Raw genomic sequence first — 10,150 nt, forward strand, 5'->3', positions numbered from 1 at the left:
CAGGGAGATTCATTGTTTTTTGTTTTTTAAAAAAGGACATTATCACTGGTTGCACAAAAGAGGTAAGGGGCATTGGAAAGTTAACTTATTTCATCCCATTTTACTCTAATGGATCCTAACTGTTTTTGCCCATAGTCCTGTCAGACCCAGTTTTAATATTTTTTAATTTTATTTTTTAAAATTCAAGTATAGTTGATTTATAATGTTGTATTAGTTTCTGCTGTATAGCACAGTGATTCAATTATACATACACACACACACACACACACACACACACACACACTATTCTTTTTCATATTCTTTTCCATTATGGTTTATCACAGTATATCGAATATAGTTCCCTGTGCTATACAGTAGGACTTTGTTGTTTATCCATTCTTATGTAATAGTTTGCATCTACTAGTCCCAAACTCCCAATCCAACCCTCCTCCAGCCCCACTACCTCTTGGCAACCACAAGTCTATTCTCTATGTTTGTGTGTCTGTTTCATAGGTAAGTTCATTTGTGTCATATTTTAGATTCCACATATACGGGTAAGTGATCCCATATGATATCTGTCTTTAACTGTCTGGCTTAACTTAGTATGATAATCTCTAGATCCATCCATGTTGCTACAAATGGCATTATTTCATTCTTTTTATGCCTGAGTAATACTCCATTGTATATATGTAACACATCTTCTTTATCCATTCATCTGTCAGTGGACATTTTGGTTGTTTCCATCAGATGCAGTCTTAAAATATTCACTTCTAAAGAACCTTTCTGACCTTCAAAAAAATCTGAATTAATATCATCTTGATTTACCTTGACTCCTTCACTAGCCCTGGTACTCTTATCCTATGACCTGTATTGGGGAAACAATTGATAGAAGGAGCATCAAGCCCTCCAGTTAACATTTTGGGTTCTTTAGTAACACTGTTATCAGTAGCCTCAGCAGTATTTGATCTCTCTTTGTGAACTAAGTCCAGATCTTTTGAGAGTGATTTATTCATTCTTATCACTTTTTGATACTATCAAGTCTGGGACAAGGTGTTCTAAATATGAAACATACAAGATCTGTTTTCCAGCAATCCTCTTCTAGGCATAAGAGAAATTGTGTACCCAGAAACTCTATTCTGAGAGACAGTCCCCTACCAGACAGAAAATATGAATGTAGCCTTTGGGTCATCTCAAATGGTTTTGTGATTTCTCCTCCAGTCTGGACAACCAAGCCTCTTTTACCATTATTACCAAATTCTCTCCTTGCTGTCTTTGCTGGTGATGCTGCTGGTGGATTTGGTGTCTCAGTGTCTTGGCAGGGCACTTTCATCCAGCTGTTCCCATCTCATGGACTGCTGCCAAGTCTGTGGACTGCGTGGTACCCACCCTCCCTCTTGCACCACCATCACTCCCTCTACCCCTGCCATTCCTCTCCTCCCTAACCCTCACGGGTCCAGGCTCTGTTCTGGGAGGGACTCTGAGGTCCAACCAAAGATGCTTATTGATCAGTATTGGGTCAGATCCCCTCATACTAGTGTCCCAGCTGATGCTTAGGGCTCTTTGGTTCTCTGGCTTTACAAGATGAATCATCCTTTCACACAACCAAGTTGACCCCAGCCCTCTCCAGAGGACTTAGCTAAGAGAGTTAGTTTAAAGATATCTGTTTGGACGTGACTTCTGTGACCCTAGGTTCTTAAAGTGGAGTGAACACTGCTCATCTCATCCTAAATAACTTATGACTCATCTCTTTTTTTTCTAAACTCCATATTTTAATGCCTCCACATGAGGAAGGGTTTCTGTTTTAGCATCATCAAATTACTATGGAAAAATCATCATCCTTGGAACAAAATATATCTGTGGCAGATTGTATTTTTAAGCGATAGCCACAAAAAGAGCTTCCATCCCACACATATTTCTAAAATCTTAACCACTTCTGTATAAAGAGGTGGAGGCTAGCTACCCTATCCTTCAAAGTTATCAGGCCATTACTTGCTCATAATAGAATGGATGGGAGTGACACAGAGTGATTTCCGAGGTTAGATCATAAAAGATAGTGACACACAACCCTCAGAATGGGAGAAAATATTTGCAAATGAAGCAACGGACAAAGGATTAATCTCCAAAATTTACAAGCAGCTCATGCAGCTCAATAGCAAAAAAACAAACAACCCAATCCAAAAATGGGCAGAAGACATAAATAGACATTTCTCCAAAGAAGATATACAGATGGCCAACAAACACATGAAAAACTGCTCAACATCATTAATCATTAGAGAAATGCAAATCAAAACTACAATGAGATATTATCTCACACTGGTCAGAATGGCCATCATCAAAAAATCTAGAAACAATATATGCTGGAGAGGGTATGGAGAAAAGGGAACACTCTTGCACTGTTGGTGGGTATGTAAATTGATACAGCCACTATGGAGAACAGTATGGAGGTTCCTTAAAAAACGACAAATAGAACTACCATATGACCCAGCAATCCCACTACTGGGCATATACCCTGAGAAAACCATAATTCAAAAAGAGTCATGTACCACAATGTTCATTGCAGCTCTATTTACAATAGCCAGGACTTGGAAGCAACATAAGTGTCCCTCGACAGACGAATGGATAAAGAAGATGTGGCACATAAATACAAAGGAATATTACTCAGTCATAAAAAGAAACGAAATTGAGTTATTTGTAGTGAGGTGGATGGACCTAGAATCTGTCACACAGAGTGAAGTAAGTCAGAAAGAGAAAAACAAATATTGTATGCTAACACATATATATGGAATCTAAAAAAATATAAAAAAAAGGTCATGAAGAACCTAGGGGCAAGAAGGGAATAAAGACACAGACCTACTAGAGAATGGACTTGAGGACATGGGGAGGTGGAAGGGTAAGCTGGGACAAAGTGAGAGAGTGGTAGTGTATATATGTCCATATATACACTACCAAATGTAAACGAGATAGCTAGTGGGAAGCAGTCGCATAGCACAGGGAGATCAGCTCAGTGCTTTGTGACCAGCTAGAAGGGTGGGATAGGGAGGGTGGGAGGGAGGGAGACACAAGAGGGAAGAGATATGGGGATATAAGTATATGTATAACTGATTCACTTTGTTATAAAGCAGAAACTAACACACCATCGTAAAGCAATTATACTCCAATAAAAATGTTAAAAAAAAGTGACACTTCTGCCTTGTTTCCTGGTATACTAATTTAATATTTTCATGTGCCATGCAAGCCATTTGTCAACCCTGAGGCTCTCATGCTCTTAGGAAGTCCCACAGCCTGTGCAGAAAGACCCCATGTATTCCCTGAGCATACATGAGAGGTGCCAGCCCTCAGCTCTTCCTGTTCCAGTCAAAATTTGACTGGAACCACAAGAAAAGCAACCATGCCAGAACCGCCCAGCTGAATCCTTCCAGAGTTTCTGATCCTCAGAATCTGTGAGAGGTAAGGAAATGATTGTTATCACTTTAAGACACTAACTTTTGGAATGTTTCATTATTTGGCAATAGCTAACTAGAACAATGCCTATATTAGTCAGCTAAGGCTGCCATAACAAAATAGCATGGACTGGAAGGCTTAAATAACAGAAATTTATTTTCTCACAGTTTGGGAGGCTAAAAGTCCAAGATCACGTTTCTGGCCAATTTGGTTCAACGTAAGAGCTCCCTTCCTGGCTTACAGATGGCCATCATCTTGCTGTGTCCTCACATGGCCTTTCCTCAGTGTGTGTCATGGAGAGAGAGAGAGTGAGCTTTCTGGTGTCTCTTTTATAAGAATAATCATCCTATCGGCTCAGGGCCCCACCCCATGACATCATTTGATAATGGGGGAAGCTGTGGTTGTTGGCGGGGGGTAGTGGATGAGCAATCTCTACTTTCTACTCAATTTTGCTGTGAACCTAAAACTAAAAAACAGTCTATATATTAAAAAGCAGCAGCAGCAGCAACCCTGACACCACTTCTCAATGCCTTGTTTCATTCCTGTGACTGACTTCTCAGAAGCAAAAGATGTATAGCTATCACGATCAGTCTCACGTGAAAACAAAGAAGAGCGTCATTTCATGAACACAAGGTATTTTCATTTCTTTTCCCCCAAAAGTACAGTCTAAAGGTTTTCAGCTGTTTCGAGAGGCTCACATTACTCTTTCTCTAAACTAGGTATTCAAAACACACTCCCTGATAAAGTCCTTTAATATGGAGCCCTGTATTCTAGCTGCTCTTCTACTTAGATGGAAGTGCCCATGGTGGAGAGAGACGGGGAAGAGTAAAGATAGACCCGTGAACTACTGGGGCTGCCAACAGATTACTGATTTGATCCACTGCATTCACTTCAGAATATGAGCTGAGAACCTTCAGTTACTAGCCTTCAGTTACTATGGCACCATTTGCTTCCAAACTAGGAGTTTGAAATGGTTTTATGAAAGACGATTCCAACTAGAGCTCTTCGTCCTCAAACACATTTGTTTACTTGAGGTAGAGGTGGCGGAGAATGCCAGGAGAAAATGAGTTTTTAAATATGGAAGATTATCTATATGAGCATATAGAAATATATCCATATGTATAGTTAATATGCAGTTGGAAATATTTGTGTGGCCAGTTGTATCTTAATGGCTTCGTTGTTCCTATGCCGTTCCTTTAGCGTTTGAGAAAAATTACAGAAAAATGGGAAAAGTCTATTTCCTGTGAAGAGTCATTCTATGTGTTGAAATCTATGCTGTGTTTACTGGGAGTGCTTACATGCAGAATTCAGTCCTATCCTAGGAAATAATCAAATTCTGAGACTTTCTGTCATCTGGACAGCAAAATTTTATAGGGAGTTTTGAGGGCAGAACTGCATTCATACCCATGCTTACTGGGTTTTCTGTTCTGATACATACACGTATATTCATCCATCCATTTGGCATGGGGTATGCGATATCAGCTTTGGACTTTGCTCAACTCTTCAGGGCATCCCCATGTGATCTTTGGGTAGTTTGGGGAATTCTTGAAAATTTCAAAAGGAATGGCTCCTTAGGCTATAATCTCCATTAGTTCTAAAAGAGAATACGAAGTGGATAACCCTCAGATCTAACCTCTACCTCTCATGGTTTGATAACTGTACTTGAATGTGAATTGAATATCAAATAGTGTGGTGGGTACCTTATTTAACATAAACTGGGCCTTCTCTAGAAACCTCAAGGCTCAGCCATTGCTCTGTGCAGACTTTCTCTCTTGAGGTCAGTCCAGAAGGTCTCCTAGGACAGGATGCTGATCCCATTGGTACAGCACTGTGGAAAAACCAGTCTGGCTCCCCCATCCCTCTCTTCTCTTCCTTAACACTCTATGCTGCGATTAACTGACCATTTTGCTTCAGAATTCAGGGAAACCCCAGGAGTTGTATGATCAAGAGATGTCGAACCGGCTCAGTTTCACTCCCTAGCCAGTCTCCTCGAAAGTACAAAGCAAATGGTCAGTCAACAGTCCGTCTCAAAAGTTGATACCACACAGCTTCTTGAGGTGGCTGCTGTGAGCATTTTTATTCTGAAGTCCTGTTGCTGGCATTCACAAAGCATGAATGGGAGAATAATGAGGACGAAAAAATAATGTAATGTGTGGTGGTTTGTATCAGAACGAGAGCAGTGAGAATAGGAAACGGTACACACGCGCCTCAGACGGCTTGTCTCTGGGGGCCAGGCCAACATGTTCTCTTTCAAGGGCAAAGATAAGGGACCAGCTGTTGAGAAGAAAAAGAATGGGGAGTTGAAGAAAAGGTTTTAAACTGAAAAAGACTGATTCAAAGAAGGTCTGCTAGGCTATTGGAGAAATACATGACCCACGGAGTGAAGCAGACAGGTCCACAGCCTCCTTGCCCCGTTTCTAGCTTTCTTTTTTTAGTAAGAAATCATTTCTTCTCCCCAAACACTTGTGCACTAAAATCAAGTTTTCATTCTTATTGGCCATAGGGAGAGCAACATCTTTGATCTTCAACTTACTGAAGCAGCTGCCTACTGTTCTACTTCAAAGTACGCTTTTATGACTTAAGGGCATTTTAATAAAGAGTTCTCCAAAACCCAGTTGCGTATTATCTGGAATAGTAAGGAGCAATGTAGCTTATCAGGTGACACAATGCTGGAATCATAAGGAAACTTCTATAAGAAAAAACAGCTGTAAATGTTAGGGAATCGCTTTTAAACATTTGTACTGGCTTTTTAAGGGTACATGTTCCTATATTTCGTCCTTTCTGCTGTCCTCGCTTCTGCTGTTTGGAAATTTACACCCTCAGAGGAGGATAAAGAGTTGGTTTGAAAGTTTCCATCCTGAAGAATATGTGAAAATGTGGTTTAGAAAATTTTCCCTTATGTTTCTGTAACATGTATGAAATGTCCACAACATGGTAGACGCTCAGTGTGGTAGAATGTCAGGAAAGGGTCTCTTCTGCTATGAAACATAGTTTACAAACAAGTCATCAAACCATACATTTGGAACTATGAGAGAAATTGCAGGTTATTTCTTTACCTGGGTAGAGAGAAGAAGACACTTCCTTAAGTGTGAAAGTAGGAAGGTATTTACTGTATTCATCTTAATGATCTGTTTGTAGGGGAGCAAAGCTTCGACCAAGTCTTAGAAGAAAGAAAGAGGAAATGTTTTCTGGCTAGAGAAGTTCATGGTAGCCAAATAAAGTCTAAGCTATGAAGCATTTAAACCAAGTTTAAAAATTCAGCAATGTGTATAAAATTAAAAGAAGGATTAGAAGGATTCTTTTTCCATTTAGGTTATTATAGAATATTGAGTAGAGTTCCCTATGCTACACAGTAGGTCCTTGTTACCTGTTTTATATATAGTAGTGTGTATATGTTAATCCCAAAAAAGAATCTGAAAAAGAATGGATATATGGATAACTGAATCACTTTGCTGTACACCTGAAACTAACACAACATTATAAATCAACTGTAATATAAAATAAAAATTAGAAAATAAAATAAATACAGAGAAGGAAAAGTTTTAGCTTTTCAGAAGATTGAGGGTTCATTATTTGGCTTATTTGGTCAAATGTTCAAAACAAATTAGGTGATAGCTAGATAAATGCCGGATGGTGATAGACGCCCTGAGGCGAAACCAACTGCCCACATCCACCATCTACCATCTTGTGCAAGCAGGAAACTTCAGCCATGGAGTTCATCTTTTGTTTAGTTTCACCAACTGTTAATACTTTTTTCATATTCACTTTTTCTCTACATACGTCCCGTACACATCTTGCCCACCCTCTTTTTCTGCTGGGCTATTTGGAAGCCAGCCGAAGACGTCGTGATATCACAACCATAAATACTGTCTCTTCAGAGCAAGGGCATTCTGTCAAATAACCACAATATCATGATCATATGTAGGTGTTTAATATGAGTAGTTAATTTTGCATATTCAAAAAACCATATTTAAAATTCTGTAATTCTCAGAACACCTTAATTTTGCATATTAAACTGATCATATTTAAAATTCTCTGAATTCTCTAAATGTATCATTTTTGCTGATTTTCACCTTTAACCAGGATCCAATCAAGAAAGACACATTGTATTTCACGGTCACATCTCTTTGGGCTCCTTTAATCTGTAACAATTCACTTGCTATTTTTTTCTTTCATGCCATTGAAATTTTTTAAGAATCCAGGCTACTAGTTTATAGAATATGTTGTTATCCGGACTTGTTGATTTCTTTCCTCAGGTTTAAATTAAGGTTAAATATTTTTGACAATAGTGCTGCATTAGGTGAGTTAATGTTACTCTTAAAAAAAAAAATTATTTATTTATTTTTGGCTGCGTTGGGCCTTCATTGCTGCGCGTGGGCTTTCTCTAGCTGCGGCGAGCGGGGGCTACTCTTTGTTGTGGGGCGTGGGCTTCTCATTGCGCTGGTTTCTCTGGTTGTGGAGCACGGGCTTCAGTAGTGGTGACATGAGGGCTCAGTAGTTGTGGCTCGTGGGCTCTAGAACACAGGCTCAGTAATTGTGGTGCATGGGCTTGGTTGCTCTGTTATGTGGGATCTTCCCAGACTACGGATCGAACCCGTGTACCCTGCATTGGCAGGCGGATTCTCAACCTCCGGGGAAGTCCAGTGAGTTAATGTTCTTGCTGTTGCTTTACATCCAGAGGCCTGGAATGGCCTTTTGTCCCATTATTGGTGAGACTACATTTGAGCCCTTAATTAAGCTGGATCTCTCACTTGTAAAGGTACCTTCTGTTTCTTTTATGTATATATAATCAATAGTAATCTGGGGCATAAAACTTTGACAGCATGCAGTCCTGTCTCCCCATGGTAAACAGAATAACACCACCCTCACCTTATTACCCCTACAGATGTCTATGTCCTTATCTGTGGGACCTGTGAATGTGTTCAGTTAAGGGATGGATAAGGGGAATGAAGGTAGCAGATAGAATTAAGGTTGCTGACCAGTTGACCTGAATATGTGGAAATTACCCTGGGTTATCCATATGGGCCCAATGTAATCACAAGGGTCCTTACAAGTCAAAGATGGAGGTGGAAGATTGAGAGGGAGATGTGACTAAGGAAGACTTGTTAGTGACATGTAACACTATTTTCTTTAAAAATGGAGAAAGGGAGTCACAAGCTAAAGAATGCAGGCATTTTCTAGAAGCGGAAAAGACAAGGAAACAGATTCACCCCTAAGGCTTCCAGGAAGGAATTCTGACCTGCTTGATTTGAGCCTAGTGGGTCCCATGTCTGACTTCTGACCTACAGAACTATAAGTTAACAAATTTGTATTGTTTTAAACCCCTAAACTTTTGACAATTTGTTGCAACTCTAATAGAAAATGAATACAACCCCTAAAATTTCATCCAATCCTTTCAGCATGCATTGAGGATTCTTGTCCTAAAAAATTCTTACACTGGGAGTTGTAAATGGTATTATTTACTAACTCTGTCAATCCTTTCTTATTTATTAGCTCCCTCTCTTCTCTTTTTTAGTCCTTTCTTTCCCTCTTTCTCTCTTGAGTATCATTATGAACTCATGATCCTTTTTTTAAATTTCAGTTTTATGTAACCCATTACTTTTATTATTTTTTGATGCTTTAATTGTCCCAAATTTGACCAATGGTAGGCACTTCAAGCGGATTCCTATGCCCATCTAGCATAGCCTCATTAGTCTTAGAGCACTTTCTTGATTTCTAGAACACAATATTTAGTGTTAACCTTATTCTCTTTTTCTCCCAAATCTGAAACCCACCATTTTAACCAAAGAGCCCTGGTTTCATTTAATGAAGAATGGCAACCTGTGTGATGGGAGTTCCCTGGCAGTCCAGTGGTTAGGACTCCGGGCTTTTACTACCGTGGCCCAGCTTCAGTCCCTGGTCAGGGAACTAGCATCCTGCAAGCCATGCGGTGCAGCCAAAAAAAAAAACGAAGAAACTTGTGTGATAAGAGAACTAATTTTTATTGATACATTGGTATTTCAATGTACTTTCAGTTTTAGTAGGCAGGTGAACATCTTTTCAAAATTTAAGAGACATTTGTTCTAGCTTTTTCTGTGAACTATTCATGTATTTTGCCCTTTTTCTGTCAGCTTGGCTTTTTTTCTCATTTTGAGTTCTTTGTATCATAGGGAAACTAGCCTTGTATTTGTTGAACATATTGCAGTTGTTTTCTCCCCGATTTTCATTTTTTCTTTGACATAATTTTGCAATGAAAACTTTTTTTTAATGTAGTAGAGTTTATTCATCTTTTTTTAAATTGCAACTGAATTTTGAGTTAGGAAAACTTTGCTCACGTCCAGGTTATAAAGAAATTCACCCATGTGTTATTCTAGTACTTAAACATCAGCTTTTACATTTGGATCTCTTGTCCATTTAGTATAAAGTATGAGTCCAAAATTACCATTTTTCAGATGTCTCAAGAACATCTATTGTAAAGTCCATCTTTCCTCCCATCCATTTGATATGACTTCCTTATCACTCACTAAATTGCTACATGTTTTGGAGTTGTTTTTGAACTTCCTATTCTGTTCTACTGGTCAGTCTGTCAATTCATGCACCAGTACCACACAGTTTCAATTAGTGTTTTGATAATATGTTTTACATATTAGGGCTAGTCAACCCTTACTACTTTTTTTTTTTAACGTTTTTATTGGAGTATAATTGCTTTACAATGGTGTGTTAGTTTCTGCTTTATAACAAAGTGAATCAG

This window comes from Leucopleurus acutus (assembly GCF_964270905.1).
Source record: "Leucopleurus acutus genome assembly, chromosome: 3".
NCBI classification, from domain to species: domain Eukaryota; kingdom Metazoa; phylum Chordata; class Mammalia; order Artiodactyla; family Delphinidae; genus Leucopleurus; species Leucopleurus acutus.